Below are 22,920 nucleotides of genomic sequence, written 5' to 3' on the forward strand. Positions count from 1 at the left end.
AAAGACTCCAAAATCCCTATCATTAATCTGTTATTGATAAAGAAACTGAGGCTCTGATAAATCAAGTAATTTGACCAAGATTAATGATATCCATCTTGTAAACATATTATAAAGATTAGAAATTATGCTTAAAAGCTTGGCATGTTGTTTGGTCTAAATAAATACATTTCCTGGAAATTTAGAGCCAGGTTTCTCTTCAAGATGAAAAGGGACTGAAATTATGCCCACATTCCTTATAACCAGTCTCTCTATTTAAAAAACAAACAAAAACCTATGTAGGATTTAACAATAGAAAAACATCTTGCACATTTACATTTTTAATCTCAATTTGCCCGCTAAATATATTCAGATAGGCTGAATATCAGCTAAGTACCTTTCAACATTGATTTCCAAAAAAGAAAGTTTTCAAAGGATTCCCAATGTACTTTAGCAGTATAGAAGTATCTTTTGGGGGCGCCTGGGTGGCGCAGTCGGTTAAGCGTCCGACTTCAGCCAGGTCACGATCTCGCGGTCCGTGAGTTCGAGCCCCGCGTCAGGCTCTGGGCTGATGGCTCGGAGCCTGGAGCCTGTTTCCGATTCTGTGTCTCCCTCTCTCTCTGCCCCTCCCCCGTTCATGCTCTGTCTCTCTGTCCCAAAAATAAAATAAAATAAAAAAAAAAAAAAAAAAAAAAAAAAGAAGTATCTTTTGTACATAAGGGAAATATAGGGTGATCTGAGTCTGTGTCATAAAAAAGCCATAAAAAACGGTCACTTAACATTTTATGGAGAAATACAGAGGCACTTAGTGAAACCTCACAAAAAAGAAACTTCGTGTTTTGATAGATTTAATGCCTAACTTCTAAGTAGAAATATTACTCCTATCTAAATAAATCTTGAACGTTTTAGATAAGTTGAGAAATTGTATGCTGAGTGGTTTTGTTTCTTATTTCTAATGAATCAGTAATTTTGACCTGCATTCTATAGGCCTCTTTGATTTATAGTGAATAAAGTCATACTGATTTTTCAAAAATTAATACTCAATCTCAAGTCACTGAGTTTCCAAATTATGGAATGGCAAATGAATAACATGCTGTCCGTGCAGTTAGTGATTTGAGGCAATTTGAACATCATGATAAAGGGGGGGGGGTGGATTACAAGCAGTGTTATAATTAAAGGTCTGTTGATTCTTCAGTTTAAATGCCATTGTTGAAAGATTTTTCACTCAGATGTCAAAGTCTGTGGCCAGCCAAAACTTGGCATGCTAGAACTCAGCCCAGGGAAACATTGTGTTCTACAGATTTAAAAACCAAAATCTGTTAAGAACAGAAATGTTGGGCTTGGGCTGAGTCCTCATGAATCAGAACCAGAGCATAGCCAAATACCACCGCCTCTTAACGCAAGGAAGTAGTGCAGGTGGATGTTAATGGGAAATGTTTGTTCAGATGTAAAATGAAGGGAAATCAGCATTAGATGTCAAAATACAGAGCACTGGGCTAAAGTTTTATGGAATTAAAGCATGTTTCTTTGAGAAGTTTGAGACCCTTTAGAAGCTTGTAGTTAATGGAGAGCAGTATTTACCCATCTCCCAAGGTTTGCATATTGAGGTTCAGTTTCTCCACATCACATCCCTTGTTACTGGAAAAACTTGAAGCAAAACTTTATTTGCTTAACTCCCTACATAGAAATGTATTTCCAAACACCATGTTTCCCTTTCTTTCATTTGAAGATTACAAACCAGTGGCCTGTGAGCTGTGTCTAACTAACCCATAGATTGGGGGGTGGGGGGAGGAGGGGAAACTGGTGTCCAAAGAGTATCTTAAAATAATTTGAGAGTTTGAGCCAACCTTTAAAGATCAAGAAATCTCACCAAAAAAAATCCAGCTTCTTCCGGTTTCTCCTGCTAATTTGGAGATCTGGCAGTATTAGACCTGCATTCTTACATGGCACCAATATCTGGACCTGAACAGTGGCCTCTCCCTGCAGACAAGCCATGTCCTTTCCAGTTTGACAAAATTCCTATCACCCCATGTTTTATGCCACACCCACCTCCCTCATTTGAAATTCTATCATCCTGGCTCCTAGAAGCATTTGACTTTTCTTCCTTTGCTTATGGTAGATGTATAAAGCAAGTTCCTTTCTTTCTTTGCCTGTAGTTTTAAATTTTAAAGCTTCCAAAAATTTCTTTCCAGTAAATAATAGCACTGCAAATGCTTTGCACAATAGCACTCAACAAAGTGTTATTGAAAATGACAAAAATTGGAATGTGACAAAAATTGGAATGTAACCAAAATGTTCAAAACTTGGGGATTTCTTAAATATATGTTGACATATCTGTCGAATGGAATACTATGCAGGGTTTAAAAATATATGTCTGGGGCGCCTGGGTGGCTCAGTCGGTTAAGCAGCCGACTTCGGCTCAGGTCATGATCTCACAGTCTGTGTGTTCGAGCCCCGCGTCGGGCTCTGTGCTGACAGCTCAGAGCCTAGAGCTTGTTTTGGATTCTGTGTCTCCCTCTCTCTGACCCTCCCCTGTTCATGCTCTGTCTCTCCCTGTCTCAAAAATAAATAAAAACGTTAAAAAAATTTTTTTAAATATATGTCTTAAAAGAATGCAGTTTACAAAATAATGTATGCAGCAAGATTCTTATTTTATAAAAGGGAAAAATTTGCATATAATAAAAAGGTTAAACTGATGTCTCAGGGCAGTATTAGAAAAATATATACATATGTAAAAAATATGTACAAATAAACTAATAAATAGGCCCTAAGGATAGCTTTATAGATTCACTTCCCCAAAGCGTCCTTATTCCATTTTGACCCAACAGTTGGAACATATACTGAGCTATTTTTCAATTATCTTTGTAAAGCTGTTTTTTTTTTTGCCTTTATACTTTAGAACATACAATCAAGAATAAGATTTCCATCATTGTTTTAAATACTTGAAAAATATTCCTGCTTGACCACATACTAGACTGTCATCATGGCAAAGCAGGAGAATCAATTCCTGTGTGGCCCTGGAATGGGTTTGTTCATCTACAGCACCTTTTGCTAACACCAAAAGTTATTCAAAACTTAAAAAAAAAAATCGTGGAACTACACATATATATGCAGTTAATAACATGAACATAAAAACTCTTAGAGGGCTGGAATTGAAACTCATCATCACAAAGGCATCAATTTTGTCCCATTTAGCCATAGGAAGCAATTTTGTCCCACTTGGCTTCCATAGGAAGCAAAGCTCACAGGTGAAAAATCCATCTCAGCATTTATGGAAATTCTTCTGATGCCACCACTTAGCACAGTGCCTGGCAAATAGGAAAGACTCCAACAGTATTTGTTAAATAAAATATGAATAAATTTACACTCCCACCAAGGAACAATTGACCCACACATCAAAAACTCAGTCATCTTTTAAGTAAAACTTAAGCAATAAAATTTGAACTTTACTCATAAAACTTCCAGATAGAGTTTGAACTAATAATACCATTTTTTTCCCAGAAAAAGGAAATGTGTGTTTATGTGTGTGGTTGAGTACAGGTATGAGTTGGGGGAAAAAGTGTAAATGAGTAAGAGGTGGTCCTTTCAAGGATGGGTACAGAGCTGAAGACTCCAGCTCTCTCCTGGCAGTGTTAGTTTTTACTGTTTCTGATTTGACGGTTTGGGCCATCTATTTCCACTTCTCTAGAGCATTCTTTAGCTTTGGGCTCCATTGCATCCTTCAATAATTCTCCCTTCATGTGCCCACAAAATGTGTTTGCCTTTCTTTTTTCCCTCACTACATCTTTGAAGCCTGTGGGCAGGTTCATGGAACCCGTAGAGCTGCAACACCCCTGAAGATTGGAATATCTAGTTCTGACCTGTCAATTCTAGTACCATGAAGATGGGTTTCCAGCTGCCACTGGACATCTCCACTGGATGTGCCACCCACAGCACCTCAAACTCCTATTGCTATCCTTTGGGTAGTCTAGAAGTAATCAAATCAATCCCAAGTACACCTTGTGCTTTCCTTTCCCCATGCTCTTATTCTGTATCCTTTGCCTAAAACTTCTCTTTCCAGGTTCTGTTAGAACTTTACCCATATTCCAAAGTCTATCACAAACACTGCTTTCTTCAGGTAACTTTTTTCAGTGTCCATCATCAAATAATATTCCTGAAGCCACTAAACCTACAGAATTCTGTTAGCAACCTTTTATGGTATTTGCCTTATTTTGTGTTGTATTTTAATTATATGGTGTTTATTTTCTTCCAGATTCTAAATATTAGGTTTATGTCTTCTTATTTATCTTTGTAGCTATTTTCTAGAGCTTAGATCCTAGCAAAGTCCTTTGTTCATAGCAGGTCCTCATTAAATATTAAATTAGTTTTATATGATAAATTGGGCTTATGTATTAATGGCTATTATGTTTTGAAGGACCCAGGAAGTCCATCCACCCGAAGTGTCTCCCCTATTTTCCAGGCCATAATGTCTTCCTTAGGGAACTTTCTCTTCTACAAATGGGGATTTTCCACTAAATTGTCTTTTTCTTCCCTAGCAACAAACTGTTGACTAGTTGATAGTTGAGGTCTCCCATCTTCTAAGATTCACTCATTATCATCTAAGAGGAAACAAAGTCGTAGAAGAATAGACTAGAAGTCAGGTATGTTCTCAAGGAGGTAACAACTAGGAAAAGGTTCATGAAAGAGGTAGCGTGATGGAAAGTACCTTGGGCTGTGCCACTTATTAGTTGTGTGCCTTACTTTTCTCATCTGTAAAAATGGACAATCATAATGATTTCTATCTTACAGAGATGTGATGAGACCTAATAGTACCATATACCACATACTAAATAACAAAATACTTAGAATAATACCTGGTACGCTCTAAGTGCTAATCAGTGTTGGCTGTTAAGTATTCATATATATGGTGTATACATAGTATATATAATCATATGCATATTAAGTATATACACTTATACATACTGAATAATACATATGCATATCTATTTAACAACTATTGTGATTGTCATTGCTCTTTTACCCCATTTACCCAATGGCAGATCCCAGAGAAACTCCTGGATAGCCAGAGACCTTAAGTGTCTAGGGATAGAACGTTTAAAAGAAAAGAGAACTGGCTTTGTCAGACAGATGAGGCTTTAACACACAGCTCTGCCACCTCTTCACTGTGCACGTTGAGGGGGTTACTTAACCTCTCTGAGCCTCAGGTTTTTCATCTACAAAATCTGAATGCCTATCTTTTACATTGACTTTGAGGATTAAACAAGCTCTTGTTCTCCCTAATCATTTTGAGATTGAATCTCATTCTTTTGTTGATTCTTAGCCTTTTTCTGAACTTCACATTTGTTTTCTTGACAAATCAAATTCCACACTTTTTGTTTGGGACAAGCTTAGAAGAAATAGGTAGCACATTGCTTCAGGAAAATGGTGGCAGCTAATAATTTCAAATTATTAATAATTTAATGCAGTAGTGGAATGTTAAAATATGTACCAATTAATATGCACCAAGCCTAATAGAGAACAAATACTTACCAAATTGTGGCTAAATCCGTAATCTAGAACAAATTTAGCAGTCTGACCAGGTTTTGTTTTTTTTTTTTTAATGAAATATGTTGTACCTATGGAAATAATTAACTGTACTAATCCACAGCTTTTACAGTTGGTTATTTTTTTAAGTACAAGAATTTAGATTTTCACTGAAAACAGAAAGTCCTTTCCCTACAGTCCTGCTTGAAAGGAGTATGTGGGGTTTGGGGGAGGGGGGAGAGAAAAAAAGGAGAAAAAAGCTGTCATGAAAGTATCTACAAACTCCTGGATATTTGGATCTGAAAGAAAAAGAACCTTGTAATGTACCTTCTCACATTTAGTCCTGTTCTTGTAGTGCTGTGATGTGGCACTTAATGCTCTAGGGGACCTAGAGCAAGTGTTAACAAATGCAACCAAAAGTCTCATGAAAATGAGCCTCTTAACAGTGTGTGAGCTGGTCTGCAATGGCCTCAGGAAATCCCCCCAGCTATTCACGTCCTTTTTATCCACTACATTCTCTGACTCAAAGGGAAACCTCACTTCACCTCCTTGACCAGAATTGAGCAGACATTGATTTGGTTACCCAGTGCTTTATTTATTCATTTATTAGTCTTCATCATTTGTATTCCACTAGAACAAAAGAATATATCTTTTCTTTGCATTAATTTTAAGTTTAAGAATGTGCAAATGTGTGTTTGTGGGATAGTGCATATTTTTGTTGGTATAAGTTTATGGGTAGCTTGCTTTAATTTAAAATATTTTCCATCAGGGCTGTAATACTTAGAGCCTCACCATCACCCTCATCACCATACACGTAAAGTGAGCTGTTTAAAAGAGAATCATGTTTTTCTATTCACTTATATAATTAGTCAGGTCAGGTGTCACATGGGAAAAATAAGTGGCCCAATGCATAATTTAAAAAAAAAAATTAAGAATCACAACTTTTACCTCAGTGATAATGATGCGCTTATCTATGGGCATTTTATGTGTCTTAATTGCCCCCCAAGAAAAGCCAATAAGAAGTGAATCCAATTAAACAGCAGATATGTTGAAGCAAATGCTATGTATAAACCACTGTACTGGGGGCAATGGGAAATTCAGAGAAGTAGAAGTCAGGTTTTATTCTCCAGGAGCCTATAGTCTAGTCAAGGATACATGACAGAAAAAGTGGAATTGCACGCAACAACTAAAGATTTAAATAACGGCTCAAGATATTCCAGTGTGTTTTTTGCATAATTACCTTAATAATTTTATTAAAATATACCACACAGTTAATTTCTGTTCCACTTGAAGGACTCGCTGATTGGGTACCATATATTCGTATAGCCACCTAAATAGCAACAGTCCATGAGATCTTCATCTGAATTCAATTCACAGATATGTTTCAACAAAGTTTGGACAATTCAGGCAGTAATAACTTGCATTATGGCAGAATACATGTTCCTGTCCTTTTAAATGTTGAATGCCTGTTAGCTTTACTACAAATTTTCCTTCAGGAATACTTGTTGAACTAATAGATATTTCTAAGTAGATGTTTGATGTCAAGCAGCCAAGGAATGGCTTTTGGAGATATTTTCACTACTCAATACCAGCTTCAGAAGCCATGCTTTCTGCAATTTTATAATACTGAATTTGGTCTTACGTAGCGGATATGTTCAAAGTAGAGTTGACCAGAACGCAACCAAAATAAATGCTATTTAATGTATAAGCAATCATAATCAACCCAGAGATCATATAGGGACTAAAAGGAAATAACATCTCTTGTTACCACTTTAGTCATAACCTAACAAGAAGGTTCATGTAAGTTCAGGGGAAAACCATGAAGGTATATACAACTTAAGTGTCGCAAAGTATGCAAACTACCATGCCCAACATTTCTGCACATACCTTACTCTTCTGCTGAAGTGTAAATTATAATAACATCAATAATACCAAGCAAAAGGGATCCTTAGTTTACAAAGCATTCTAGATACATCATCCCTTTTGATCCTCAGTGTGTGATCTCAACAACTTGTGAGATTGGCAAGGCACACATCATCCACATTTTACAAATGGAAAAATCTATGAAGTCTACAAGGACAGATGACTTTCTTAAGGACACAGAGCTCTTAAAAGGCACACCTGCTTCTAATGCTCACAGTGTGGCTGGCTCAGAGGAGACAGCAACCCAGACGGAATCTTTGCCACACCACAACTATCCTTCAAGGTACACAGGACTTGCCAGAGTGTGACCTGTAGACTTAAATCTTCGGAGGATGGAAGAGCCCTCAGGCCAAGAGGCGTACCTGCTATGATTTCATGCAAGAAGGAAAAGGGATGCTTAGCTGTCTTTTTTATAACATGTGCACCCCCCCCCCCCCCTTATATAGAGTCCTTGGTAAATTCTGAGAATTCTCATACTTACTGATTGGATAAAGTCCTGATGGTTTTCCATGAAATCACAGTTGTGTCTGATCTGGTTGTATCAGAGTTTTTTCCAGCCCCCTAAGAGCTTGGGATTTAATATCTAAAAAAGTTTCAATCCTGACCTGGATAGTGCTTCCCACCTGTCAAGATTTATGTCTTTTCTGTTGAAAAATTTGTGAATAAAATCAGTTGTCTTTGAGCTGGCTTCCTGGAGCTTCTTGCTTATTTAAAAATATGGTATGGAAATTATGGAGATCATGGGCCACTTTACTAAAACTGCGTATCACTGGGAGTTGATAAAGAAGTATGGTTCTGAATCGCAGAAGCTGCAAGCTTTCATTTGCAATATAGAATTCAGAGCTGTCACTAAATTTTGCTACCTGATGAATAGAAAGGCGGAGTTTCAAATCAAGAAATTCAGCACTTAGTTCCAGAAACTAAAAACATCGGTGGGTCCTCCATTCAATAATGGATCCGTTACAAGTCTACAGACTTCCAGCCTTCATTTTGGCTTGCAGAGTTAGACCTGGCACCTGAAGCTTGAATTTTTGCTATTATTACTTCAGAGCCCCAGCTGATGCAAAAAAGCAAGGCGATATCCCCAACACCTTGGTCTCAGGACACTCACAATCCAAATTAATGTTTCTTCCATAATGATAATCCTGCAGTTATAGCATGTTTTCATATTCATGATCTTATTAAGTCCTACATTAGCCGTATGCACGGACAGGGGGACTATTATTATTATTGTTATCAACATCATCATTCCCATTTTGTAGATGAGGAGATAAACTAAGAACATGATCTGTGGTCACATAGCTGATGACAAAGCCACAGTTATACCCAGGTGAGCAGGTGACCTCACTCATAGCCCATATTTTTCACCAGACTTGCCAAGGCTCACAGATTTGCCCTCTGACAGTGCTTCTCAGCCAGGTTTTAGAATTACCTAAAGGGATCTTTAAAACATAGGCACTGATATATCCACCTCTGAGTATCTGATTCACTAGGTCTGGAGTACAGCCCAAGAATTTATTTTTCTAACCATTTTCTAGGCAATTCTAATGCTGCCAAGGAGCACTGTTTTAGGAGTGCTGTTCTATAGATTGCAGTAATTGAATGGCAATGATACATTAAGGCAAGATAGTCTTAGAAGGAGGAAGTTTGTTTTGCATGATGCCACCTCATGCCTCATCCTTTTCTCCATTTGTGACCTCCACTGGGAAAGAGCAGAGCAGGTGGGGGGAGGGGAGCTGGTAAGAGGGCACCTTGCTGTTTAAAATGAGTTTAAATCTTCTGGCACTCAAGAATTGGACAGCAAAACCCTTTTACTGTGAAAGCAAAACCCTACTACTGTAGATTAACTTGGAGGTATCTGATTGCCAACCCAGAAATGAAGAAATGCTTTAAGACTGGACATGGCAAACGTGATTAGATGCCTCTATAGACAACTGATCCATTCACCAACAATCTTTAGATAGATTTCTCCATGTCAACCTAGGATGTTCTTAATGGCAAGAAAGAGAGACCCATTCTTGATCTATCCTAGTCAACGTTTTTCTGAAGACTGGGGAGAAGTTTCTTTTATCATAGGCTCAGTTTGAGTCAACAAGGTAATACGTCTGCTAAAATAAATAAGTAAAAATAAAAAATAAAAGGAAGAAGCTTGCCTTTTCTAGCTTCTGGAGGCCATCTGTACTCAGCCCAGGACCACAAATAACTCCAACCTCTTGTCTCCATCATCATCTCCTACTACTAGCAGTTACTACTAGCTCTGATCCTTCTACTACCTCTGGTCCTCCTGCCCCTCTTTTATATGAACCTCATGATTACATTTAGGGACTACCTACCTTATATAGGATAATCTCCCCATCTAAGTACCCTTAATTAACCACATCGGCAAGACCCCTTTGACATAGAAGATAATGTTCATAGTTTCCAGGAGTTAGGACATGGATATCTTTTGTGGGGTCTTTATTCAGCCTGCCACAGCCTCTTTGTGATATGTTTCTCGGACTACGTTAAGAACATGGTACTTCTTTCTTGGCAGCAGTGCGTAAGAGGTTCAATGATGAAGAAGAGGGAATGGGACCAGGAAACAGAAGAACTAGGTTCCAGCACAAGTTTTGCTTCTACCAAGTTGTGTAATCGTAAGCTCATCTGACAAAATGTCTCTGTAAAATGTTTCAGCTCTTCTCTGTGAACTGACGGAACCAAAGAATCTCCTAAACACTTCCTATATCTAAGATCCTGTGCCTCCTTAAATCTATCTAGATGATATTTAAATCTAAAAACAAGAGCTTGCTTACCACCTCTAATATTCAGAGCAAATCTTGTTCACCTTTCTTTTGAATTCCAAATTCACTTAAATTTTGAATTTAGTTGTGCTATCCAAGGACTTCTTACTGTAAAAATCATGGTGAGGCTAGGAAAATCGCCAGTATAAGTACTTTTTGCTACCTAATTCTTAAATATCCTATCCAATAATACTACTTTAGTCTAAACGTCAAATCACTAGTATTGTACATATTGGATACTAGGAACACAGAAAGAATAGACTGTAATTGCATATGAAGAACTAAGAGAGAATAGTTGTTGCGTCAGCTCATCTGAGATACCATCTACTACCAAGAGCAGGTACAATAGATTAAATATGCCAAGGAGAGTGTAAAGACCTTGTCCCAAAGATCTCGGTCTCAAGGCATGAATGACAAACTAGAGGATAGTCACTGAGTGACTGCTGTCATTATGATAAGGGTCAAAGAGATGGAAAAGGGCTGAGATTTTATTGTTTTTGCTTTTTTTTTTTTTTTCAGTGTGTTTTTTCAGTTCTCAGATAAGACCTGGAACTTGACCACTGATTCACAAAAGGAAATCGGGCTAGTTTGCTACAGATCTCTCCACAGCATGGGAGTCATCCCACAAACACTGATTTTAAATGATGATTTACGGAGGGCCACAAAGAATAATTTGGAGGAAGTTTATAGGAAAGAAAGCTTTGAGAGCTGAACCAGAAAAGGTGCTTGAAAGTAAATCAAATTATGGCATACATTGAATTATGGCATTTATTATTATGTGCAGAGTATGCATGGAATTTTGAACTAAAAGCCGAGGAAGCAAAGGTCTAGAAACTCTCATGCATAGTAAATAAATTAACCCTTTATTCTGTTACTTTCTGCGCTCCCTATATTTGGTGGACTTGTTCATACAAATGTACACTGAAAAGGACTAATAAACCATGCTCTACCTTGAGTACATTCAACTATTTGTGCACATGCTTCAAATACATGCCTTCAGGAGATTTTCTTTGGTATCATGTAGACACAGTCTGTATTTCAAAGGCCAAGAATTCTTTGGGAAAAGAAGAAGGGTCGTGTGTGTTTATGACTGTCAAACTTTCCTAAGTTTATTAAGTTGGGATCCTTTGTCCTTTTCTTCCATAATTTTGAAGATTATTCTAGTAATATGTTTGGTGAAGAAAAAACCTGCCAAATAAGTCAGGGTCTAATAATTGTATTAATGACTGTTCTAAAACCCGTGAGTTCAGTATACTATACCATTCAGAACCGTGTTGTTTCTACTTTAAAAGATCAGTTTTCATTGCTAATTTTTGTGCTGGAAACTATACAGTATAAGGAAATCAGTTTATCATGAGCATCATGATAAATCAGCTCTTGAAATATCTGCCCATGAGGAAAAAAAACTATATGATTGGAATCCTGTCACCAAGGAAATGGTTTAAAAATCTGTTTGTTTCAAATATTAGCTTCAGCTAGTTATCTTTTTGTGATGACTTTAATTCTTTTGCCCATTCATTCATTTATTACATGGCTCCTATACAGTAATCAGTTAGAAGAAAAGAACACCCCATACTATTATGCAAACCTTAAATATAACTATATGTTTTTGTGTGTTCCTATGCTTTTTTAAAGAGCACATTTGTGACAGGAAATGAAGAATGGCATAGTCGGGGAAAAATTAAAGAGACACGATGTAATTATCCGAACTGGAATTAAGCCAATTAATAACCCGTGTGCTAACACTACCCTCAAAGTGCTGAAAATGTCGTCAGATATTTAAATGCCCTGGGTGGTCATAGCCAGCAATCTTCGCCTCATCCATTTTCAACAGCACACAGGGACAGGGCTCACCCTGGCTTCTGAGGAAGGGCCGCCACCTGAAGTGAGCTGCTGAAGAGATATAGGTGCAGATTGCATAATCCGAGCACAAGTGATTGTGCACAGATTTTCACTTATTTTTAATGAAATCAAAACACTGGTGTCTTATTCAACAAATATTCAACACATATTTACTGAATAATACCTACCGTGTGGCAGCCCAGCATCATGGTTGAGGATACAGGCTTCAAAGTCACCCTGCCTGGATTTCATCTCGAGCTCCACACTTACTAGATGTGTGCTCTTGAACACGTTATCTCACCCCTCTATTCCTCGGGGGTTTTTTCTATGAAATGAGGATTTGTAGTGCTTAATTCATAGAGTTGCTGTGACACTAAGGTATGACACAAATATCAAGTACTTAGAGTGCTGAGCACAAATCAAGTACTCGGTAATACATTGGTTATTATTATTATTATTATGAGCTGGGAAATATACCAAAGTCTGGGTAGAAAGAGATCAGACAATTCTCAGATGATGTTTGGAGTTTAAATTCTAGAACCTTGGGATTCTAAGTTTTGTAATCTCTACTGCCAGTACTTTCCAGTAGAAATCTGTATATTAGGTCCTTGCTTTACTATGAGTATCCCTGTCTTGAACCTACATGCTTTGAATATAACACACTCAGCACATCCATAGCACGCAGTTTTATTTATTTATACCCTCACTGTATGCCTACCTCAATAATAATTGCCACGTAATACCATCCATGGACTGTATATATGTTAGCTCATGTCATGCTTAGAACAACCATGTGGGATTAATATTATCACCTTTTACAGGTAGGGAAACTGAGGCTCTGAGAGTGGCCATGACTTACACAGTGTTATAAAGGTCTCTTTGACTCCAAAGCTCATTCCCTTCTTCACCCAATTCACCCCACATGGATTTACTAAGCACATCACTTCTCTGCTGCAGGTTCTTGCCTATCAGGTGCTTTGAGACCTGCAGGAGGACCAGTGTCAAAATCGGTGGTTCCACCTCTCCCTAAATTGACTGACTGTGGACCAGGTGTTTTAGACACGTCACAGCAGCCATTGTTAAAGAGTCGATGTACAAATAAACTAAATGACTCTGGCTATGACTTCTCTCAGCTTACTCGTCCTCCAGTGGGCTCCCAGGTGCCTGACATTTCTGTCAATTTTCTTCTTCCACCCTAAGTAGCAACAGCGTCACTGAAGCATGACTGAGAAGGAGTTTTCCCTTTTATGTACACCATGATTCTTGTTTTAGGACAAGAGACTTCATCTCTCCAGTGACACCTGATGGTACTGCTCTTTTCATAAGCACCTCTTCCCCCTTAAAGAAAAAAAAAAAAGCACCTTCAATTATCTGTTGTCAAAAGGGAGATCCTTACTGAATAGGATCATATGTGTCAAAAAAAAAAGATACCATCCAATGTATGGGCAGGTAATACTGTTTTCCCTTTCTCTTTTAGAAGCTCATTTCAATTGAAATATATAGGAAGAGTTGCCCACAGCTAATGTTCCAGGTAGCAAATCTCACCAGTGATTTAGAATGGCATTGTAGGCTAATAGCCTCAATCTCTTTCACCCACAGTGTGCCTACATTTTAAAAATGACTTGTAGGGGAAAACAACATCTTCTTACATGGTGACACACAGCAGATGATATACATAGAGAGAATTGCAAACTCTGGGAGAGATCTCTGTGGATCAATCCACTGGCCTTCATTAGCTTGGAATGTGACACCAACTATACCTTGTCGAGACAGGCCCTCTACCATGCTGTATTTTTCTACTTTTTTTCCTGACACTGAATTAAGACTTAAATCCCTATCCTTAGAATTCAAAATGGACAAGAAAATGTTTCAACTTCGCTATTCAGACGTTTTAAAAACTGGAGGTTTGTGCAGTAACTGCAGGGATGGAGCAATCTTGTTATTCTGGAGACAAGGGTGATAGCCATACCTGTTGGGCCAGAGTCTGTAATGAAAACTGGAGGTTAGCTGGTATGACAGGCAGAGCACCAGCCTGGTGGGCTGCTGAGGCCCTGGGTTCCAATGTCAACTTGCGATTGCCTTTGTAATTTATTGGCCTGAGTCTCCGGGCCTCAGTTTCCTCGTCTGCTAAATTAGGGCGTTGGGGAGATTGATCTCCCTGGCTTTTTCCGGCTCTGGTATTCTCTGGGTCTGCAAATCGCCTTCAGTGTCTGCCATAGTCTGCCTTGCCAGCTCTGTTTGTCACAAAGATTAATCCATTTTAACTGTACCTTAGAGTGCTCCCGGGAGAGAGGATGGATGGATTGTTTTGCACCTATTATTGCATCAGAACTTTTGCCTTTTTAGACGAGATCGTGCCGTGCCTAAAATCTGTCTGCCTGTCTGCCCACTGACTTTGTCTGTGCTGATCTCTTGCCACGGTGCCTCTTCTCCCAGCATCCATCTCCCTCCAAGATCTAGACTAGGCATCTGACTGTACCTGTCTTGTTCTCTGCAGCATCTGTCTGCTACGCTCCTAGACCATCGTTAATAAACTTTCACACATTACACGCAGACCCTAATATATGGGCACCTGCACACAAATATCTACTGTTCATAAAACTAGGGGAGAAAACTCCCTTTTTTAAAAGACCTCTATCTAGTGCCATTTGTATTTGCACTTTTTGTTTAGTTGTAAGTTTTAATAGTTCCCCCTTTGAGGATTTGTCAGTACGAGCAGTATTGCTTATCAGAACACACCAACAGTCTTTTTGTAATATTCGCTTTTCCCCTTTGGTTCAGCCGAGCCTGCTGACAGATCATTCAAATTCAATTGTTTTATGTCTAAGCCGAACAGCTAATTAAAGTAGGGATGATTAACCTGACTGGCAGTGTCGCTCTCCCTCGCGCTCTCTCTCCCTCTCCCTTTCTCTCTCTCCCTCCCTCCTGCTCCAATCAGTCTTTTTCTCACACTCTCTCTCTCCTTCCGTGTGTGTCTCTCTCTCCCTCTCTCTCTCCCTCTCTCTCTCTCCCCCCCCCTCCCTCTCTCCCCCCTCTCTCTTCCTCTCTCGGTCTCTCTCTCCCTCCTTCGGTTGGTCTCTCTCTCTCTCTGTCTCTTGCTCTACTGTTTTTTTTTTCCTCTCTCTCTCTCCTAAACGTGGTCTGCTTGCTGATGGCAGAATGGCACTCGGAGATTTGTGCATTGTGTCTGGTTTCCTACGGGCAGGCTGACCCAGTGCCTCCAGGGACTTATCAATAGACCACTCAGAAGAGACACAGACAGGAGAGAGGAGGAGGGGTGGGGGGAGAGAGAGAGAATCAATATCAAGAATAGAAGGAGCTCCGAAGCCATTTTTTTTTTAAAGAAGTATCGGGACTTGGGAGAGGGTGACAAAGAAGGTTTTTCAAAGAGGCAGTGGAGGAGGTTCTAATAAATTTGGAAGGAAACAGTTCCCTGTCTTGGGAAAAGGAGAACTCCTGACTGATTAGCATTCACACCAGGTATGAGATGTTCGCTACCCCTTATCACTGTGTCGCAACCGAGATGGAAAAGCCTTTTTTTTTTTTTAGGAGACTGAGGGAGCATGTATTTCGCTGTGTTTGTTGTTGGGGGGTAAGGGGGGGTGGCGTGAGATCTGTGGGCATTTGTGTATGGGAGCAGAAAGAATGGAAGCAGTACAACGGGGGGGTGGGAAAGAGTATGGAGTATGTTACTGTCTTCCCTGTCTTTGTGCACCCCTGGGGGGTTACCCAAGTTCATTTCTAGCAGGTGGATTTGGACGGGAGTTACTTAACGCTTGACCGCCAGTTTTGAAAAAAAAGAAAAAGAAAAAAAACGTTGCTTCCTATGTCTATTAAAGGAAGCTCCAATTTCTCTCTCTCTCTCTCTCTCTCTCTCTCTCTGTCTCCCTCTCTCTCTACCTCTCTCTCTCTCCCACTCTCTCTCCGTCTCTCTCTCCCTCACTCTCTCTCTCTCTCTCTCTCCCTCTGCCCCCCCATCCGTCTTCCCCTCTCTCCCTCTCCCTCTCTCCTCTTTTTTCCCTCTTCTAAGCAGACAGCGGGAGGGCTCCTGGCTCCCAGCCAGCCCAAAAGCCTCTAAGTGTTTTGCACTTGTTTCAGGGAGTAGCTGCCCGGGGATTTTTCAGCATTTTCACTAGAGAACAAAGAGTTCTTTACAAAGGGAAGGGGGGGGGGGGGGGGGAAGTGAGCTTAATGTCTGATATATGTTTTTCTATTTTTATTAGTTTTTCGCCTAAAAAGAAAGAGACAGGAACAGAACATTCACTCTATAATGACACAAAGACATTCAAAAGAAATCCGGTTATCTTTTCTCCCCATCACCCCAAGATATATACATAAAAAACAAAAAGGAAAAAGGCTAATGAAGTTGGATATGTTGCTCTTTTCTCCTCTTTTAATCTTTCTAAATCCAACTGTTCTTATGCTCACTCTGCTATTTTTTTCTACTCACAATAAAAGTTGTTCAGGATGTATCTTCTCTTATCATCTCTTTACCCTTTCTGGGTCCCCAAAATCCTGCGGAGGGGAGAAGGAGAGTGCACCGAATAATCAGTTTAGTGGTGAGAACATCCTCTACTTTTGCCACTTGGGTAAAAAGTTAATTAAGGGATTCGGGCTCCCCAAATGCCAATGGGGTGCACTAGTTCACTCAGTCTCACAAGTGTTGGTACTGCCTGTGTCACTTGTCAGTTATTAAAGAAAAGGTACTAAAGGGAGCAGATATTTGTATTTTATTTTTGTTTCCATCTAATTACGTAAATGCCAAAAACCCCCGGAGAGATGGCTTGCCCCCTCCATGATACACTAGTTCAAGTGAAATAGAGTCTAGACAGAGATTTTTCAGCGATGCTGACTGCCATGTAGCTTTGTGTTCTCCACTTGATTTTTTGCCTATGCTTGTATATTTTTACCATGAATTTGTGTTTGTAGCAAACATTCCAGAATGCTTATCATTTTCAAATTAATGCTCCGAGAAAAGAAAAAAAGAAATCAGCATGTGAACTGTATGTGCAAAATGTACTAACCAATTCCATCGTTTTCTAAATGCATTTATATCTTTATACTAATATTCTTGAATTACAAACTCAAGAAAATGCTTTCTTTCTAAAAGTTCTCCTCCTAATGCATTTGTATCTCGATTGTCACTTGGAAATCTTTTTAAGGTACCTAACAGACATAAAACAGAACAAGGAGGAAAATGCACAAGCACCAGAAAAATCCTTAAATATGTATTATGTACAATACCTAACTAGAGATAACTATTTTACCAAGTGAAAATGAGCTACAACAGTTGTTTCAAGATTCAGAAACTCTTTTCTTTCTTTTCTCTTCTTTTTTTTTTTTTTTTTCCATTCACTGAAAATACAATCTATTCCTGTCCCTGGGGAGAAAAACTGTAGGGAAAATATAGATATATACATTTTTTCATATTTTTAGACTGCATTTATATAACTACTTCTTAAGAGTGTAACACATATCAGGGCAGTGATGTCTACTAGTCAGTAAACCCTTCTGGCTGGGAGGTGTGAGCGCCTTATGTTTGAAGTAACTTGATAACAAGGACTCTTCGGGAAACCTTACTTGTGTATGTGTTGCCTCAGTAATGACCCTCAGACAAAAAACAAGAACTAGGTGGCCACTTGAACTCCCTGAAAGACATTAGATTTAGGGGAACTTTTGACAAATCCAAAATTTTCTAAGGTAGCTCCCTTATATTTATGTATTTTTTTCGGGAAGATTCTTGTATTGCCTCCAGACTTTTCTCTTTGTAAAGATTTTTATGCTTCTAATAGTGCTTCAGGACAAAAGGATCTTTAAAGAGAAAGTCATCAAAATAAGAGAAAAGAAACTCAGTCTCTAAAAAGTTTTATATTGAAGGCAAGAGCTTCCCCCCCCCACACACACACACACTTTTGGCTTCTTTCTGATTTTTTTTCCCCTGAACTCTTTTGTTGCTGTGGGCTGTTGTGTTTACATTTTTGTTTTTTGTTTTGGTTTGGTTTTTTGGGTTTGGTTTTTTTTGTTGTTGTTTTTTTTTTTTTTTTTTTGCTCTTGCTTTTTTTTTGTTTTGTTTTGTTTTGTTTTTGGTCTATTTTTTATGTGACCAAAGGGGTCTATGAAGGGGCAGAAGGGCTACGGGTAAGAGGCTGTTACTGAAAGCTGCACTAGCCCCTCTTGATCCCAACTCAGGCAGCTCCTATCAGCTAGTTGTGCCGCCAAGAGTACAGTGAAAGGTGATAGCTGTCATTCTGAGATTCTTCGTGGATCTGACCTGAGAGTAACACATTCACAGTCGAGGAGAAAAGGGAAAAAAAATAGAGGAGGAGGAAAGAAAAGCTCTTTGAGCTGGAATACACTGGCCCTTTCTTCCTGTAGGCAATCCGCTCCAGTTCTTGGCGACGTGTCCTGCACTATCAGATATCATATGACTTTTTATTTAGATTCCTTTTCGGAGAATGGCCTGTTAGGACTCTGTTTGTTTTCTTTTATTTAATTTCCTTCTCCCCTCACCCGCTAGTTTTGTGTATCTGTGTGAGAGAGAGAGGGAGAGAGAGAGAGAGAGAGGGTGTGTGTGTGTGTGTGTGTGTGTGTGCGCGCGCGCGTGTGTGTGCGCGCATGCATATGTGTGTGCAATTTTTATCTTTGTTTTTGTTCTGTTGATCTGATGCTTTATTTAAGGACAAAGCTTTAATTATTTCAGTATACTGGTTTAATCATTTGCCAAAAGAAACCTCATTCTAGGCTTTTTGGGGGGTCCATTTTTAAACACATCCATTAACACATGAGGGTAGAGATCCTAACTGGCTGCGGGTCGGCCCTTGGCCCACTCCCTTACCTTAAGTTAACCACCCCCCCCCCCCCCTTCCTCAGCATGCAGGGTAGTGTGAGTTAGGAAACACCTGTGCCGAGTTGAGAGGGAAATAAAAGTAGAAGCAACTTCTTCAAATCTGCACTCCTAGTTTCACTTTAATAAACTTTTTTTTTTTAATCGTTGGCTTTTTTTTTTTTTTTTTTTTGGCACCCTCTGCTGAGTTTGAAAGCATCAGAGATCCTGAATGATGTGTCTGTGGAGCTTTTGTGAGGTCAGCTGAGCACCCCTGCAAAGTAGAGCAAGGGCTGAAAGTCATTCAGAGACTTCAGAATTAAGTGGGAGATTTCAAGAAGATCTCTGAGATCTGGGGGGCCGTGAAGGGTTTGGTGATAGATGGTAAAATGGCATAACTTGGGGATACTCAGGGAAGAGAAAGAGAGAAATTCCTAGGCAGGAGTAACACAGGCATTCCTGCTGCATTTGGTACTTTGAGAATCATATTTAATCAAATTTTTATTTTGTGTAACTTGCAATTTAGCCAATTGATAATGTGATTGCCTTCCCTCCATGCTTCCTGTATCAAACAGAGGAATTAAACTAACATTGTTATGGGGTTTCTCCTAAATTTTTGATGTATCTGTTTTTCAATTTTGGAGAGTTCAGATTTTAGTTAGCAGAAGAAAAACATAACTTCTCTAGGTGTGTGCAAATGGCTGGTTGCCTATGCATTATTCTCATCATGATGTACTTTATCTACGCATAAGCATAATATATCCTGTCTGTATCAGGGTTTTTTAAAGTACAGTAATAAACTAGACAGCCCTGAATGTTCAGATGACCATTACATTCTTTAAGCCCACTGTTGTTAGTTCCTTGTTACTTTCTCTAAAATGGTTTTTCACAGACCTTAAATTTCTAATGCTTATCTTAGCCAGAGGTGAGTTCTGTTGAAACTTGGAGGGAAATTTATTCCACCCCTTTAAGAGTACCCAAAAGGGAAGGGAGAACTATTTTTCGTTCAACAAAAAATTTTAGAAGCCTTTCTTTCCCCCAGCGGAAAACTCCAAAACAGCTTTGTCTCAGAACGTTAAACTTGGCATGGATAAGAAATGTGAGTTTTGCTTTGTTTGAGGAAATTTGTTTTTGAAACAACAACGTTATAAATATTTTTAAATTGCCTGCTGAGCATGCGCTGTGTCTGACTTTATTCATAGTTTTAAACACACACCAAAGTGCAGTCTTCTGAATGGCCACAGGTAAGGCTGTTGAATTGTATGATCTTTCTCAGAGCTACCTTCAGGGAGTCTACTCAGTTTTCCAGAAGGGAAAAGGGCGAGAGCTGAGTTTAGACCTGGACTCCCTTCTAAAAATCATAGAGCAAAAGTAGATTCCCCCATTCAGGCTTGCACATTATACTTAGGGTAAGTACTATTCAACTTTCCTTTCTTATAGGAGTCGCTTGCCTTAACTTTTCGGCTTCATACTAGCAGACTAAATTAAGAAAAAATTTAACTCAGTAAGGTATTTGACTGAAGTAGAAAATTTGCAGATTTTTAAGGGCATCTATTGTGCATAAATTTGGAGATACGAGAATTTGCCAGTGAAATGATAGCAGCTCTGTTCTTACAGAGCAAAGATGTGCTAGTCTGAACATGCCTGATCTCATCTGGAATCGAAAGCTAAATCTAGGTGGGCCTGTAATAATACCAGAAAAGGAACACATGTATCTTTTGTGCAACCTTTTTTCTTTCTTTCTTTCTTTCTTTCTTTCTTTCTTTCTTTCTTTCTTTCTTTCTTTCTTTCTTTCTTTCTTTCTTTCTTTCTTTTTAGCCAGGCTTCCAAAGGGAATGACAAAGAAGTAGGTTCTCCTCTTGTTTAATAAGTAGTCATATATTTTGCTCCTAGAGATATGTGTTTCCAGTTGTTTTGGGTTGTTTTGTTTTGTTGTTGTCACTGTTGTGGAAGTATATTTTTTCCTGTCAGTGATTGTTAACACTTTCCATTTTTCAGAAGGTTTTATCTCCATTAACTCCGTTTGATGTTTCCTCACTTGGTTACCTTTCTCAAGTCTGCGATGACCCTCCCAGGCTTTGCAATTCTGATCGATTCTTGTCAGAAATATATTTATTCATTAGCTGTTTGTTATAGTTATGATGGAGATAATGTTGTTTTTCGGGCCTTTATAACTATCCAAACAAATTTCATTTTGAGGTGAAATATCTCATAGTTTTCTTGACTCAGAACTGAACTTGTCTTGGAAAGACTTGAAAAAAATCCAATGAGCCGTTGTTGGTTTGTTTTTGTTTTTGTTTTTGTTTTTGTTTTTGTTTTGAGAACTAAATATTTTAGCAAATCCAGGTGGATTCTTTTACAAAATACATACTGATATGCAATGTTTTTCTAATTTGTCTTTCCTTTCATGCTTTAAAACAGAACCTGAAAAATAAATGTGTAAAATAAAAAAAAAAAAAAAAGAAAGAGAAAAACTGCCAGGTTATGTTGATATTTTAAATGAACAATTTAAAATAATTCAAAGTTTCGATTTCCATGCAACATATCACCTTTCAATGTCAGTCAGAAATACTTTGTGCAGATATATGTAGACACACAGACCCAGATACGCAATTCCACTTTACATTTATATTAATTTTATTTTTACATAAAAGAGGATTAGCATTAATGCAAACTTTTATTAATTTATTGTATTCTATTTTTTCTATAATTTAGAAATCCAGTTAACTACTGTCTCCATCTGATTATCTAATATATGTATTTACTTATTAATGTCTATTTGTATTCTAATAAGGTATCTTAATTTATAGAGCATTTTTATAAGTCTTACACACACTTGAATTTTATGCAGCTATATTAACATTCCAGTTTATTCAGATACGGTTTGCTTTGTTCCATATCTGTGACTGTGTTAAGAAGTTTTTTACTTTCCCAGTCTAGAAAGACTATGGCCATTTTTTCCTATATATGATTTCTATATATCTTCAGTATAATGAAGAAGAAACTTTCTAACCTTGTGATCACCTGGAAAACTTTCAAACAAGTGGGAGAAGTCATTTTTACCTTGCTACTGCCCAGTCTGTCTGTTTGCCCTCACTGTGCTACCCCTCACCCCCAGCAACCCTGAGAAAACAACAGTAATCAACATGATAAGATAATTTTTCTGATCACAGAACCAGGAAATACCAAAGAAAATTGTGGCATATGTAGGAAAATGCCAAGAGCTTCTCCAGTAAGATCAGCTGTTTTTGTACTTTTTTTTTCTCTCCTGAATTTTGTTTGTGACTCTTTTGGCTTGCTGAAGCATATCCCCATAATCTTACGAAGCCACAGCAAATTCCCAATGCCACAACAACACTGTGCAGCTGGGGAGAGCCCAGAAGAACTGATCCTGGGTGGCTGCAGACTTCCCCAGCAATGATGCAAGGCGGGAGGAGTAAGTAGACTTCTCTTTGCTTTTTACCTGGGCTGCTCAACTGGCCAGGTGGAGTGGTTTTCTTTCTGTAGCTTTCCCCTTAGCTATCCAGGCTTTTCCTTTAGTAACCAAAGGCTTCCTGCCTTTCCAAGGATGGTTTATATAGCAAAGCATCCCATTTTTCTTTTATACTGAAACATGGAAAGCTTTGGAGGTTGGGAAGGGTGAAGGAAAGGGGCTCAGAGTATCTGGGAAATAGTCAAAATGGCCTCAGACTCAAAGCTGTTTGATGGCTATAACTTTCTTTATTCTCTCCAGAGCCTCTGAGAGGTTGAAAGTAGTGAATGGGATAACTGTAGGGTACAAACTATGATCTAACTGATTCAGTAGATGGAGCTCTTCCCCCTAAGTCTGTATTTAAATTAATGTCCCACTCTGCTTTGTGGGGCTGTTTCAAGGTATGTCATTACTACACATGTAAAATCAAGGGCCTAGAGAACTGGAGAAGAGATTTCCTGGCACTTTTCAAAAGAGATAAAGCTTTTGCTCTGAAACCCAAAACACGGTACAGGGGAAAAGTAAGGATGGGGTAGGGAAATGAAGTTTACATATCTAAATATCTCCCTGTGTTGATAGTC

General features: G+C 38.7%; 1 protein-coding gene across 50 annotated transcripts in view; it reads left to right on the forward strand.

Moving 5' to 3' along the window:
* ZBTB20 (zinc finger and BTB domain containing 20) overlaps positions 1-22,920 on the forward strand; it is a 777,866-nt gene that overhangs the window by 633,077 nt on the left and 121,869 nt on the right. Inside the window, exon 1 of one of the 50 annotated variants that reach the window (XM_058732463.1) lies at positions 3,082-15,524. The exons of the other annotated variants lie outside the window; for them this stretch is intronic. The gene's annotated coding sequence lies outside the window, so the exon portion shown is untranslated. Of the gene's footprint in view, positions 1-3,081; positions 15,525-22,920 lie in introns of those variants that run through there. 50 annotated transcript variants of the gene reach the window in all.

This window comes from Neofelis nebulosa, chromosome 5 (genome assembly GCF_028018385.1).
Source record: "Neofelis nebulosa isolate mNeoNeb1 chromosome 5, mNeoNeb1.pri, whole genome shotgun sequence".
Taxonomy (NCBI): Eukaryota; Metazoa; Chordata; class Mammalia; order Carnivora; family Felidae; genus Neofelis; species Neofelis nebulosa.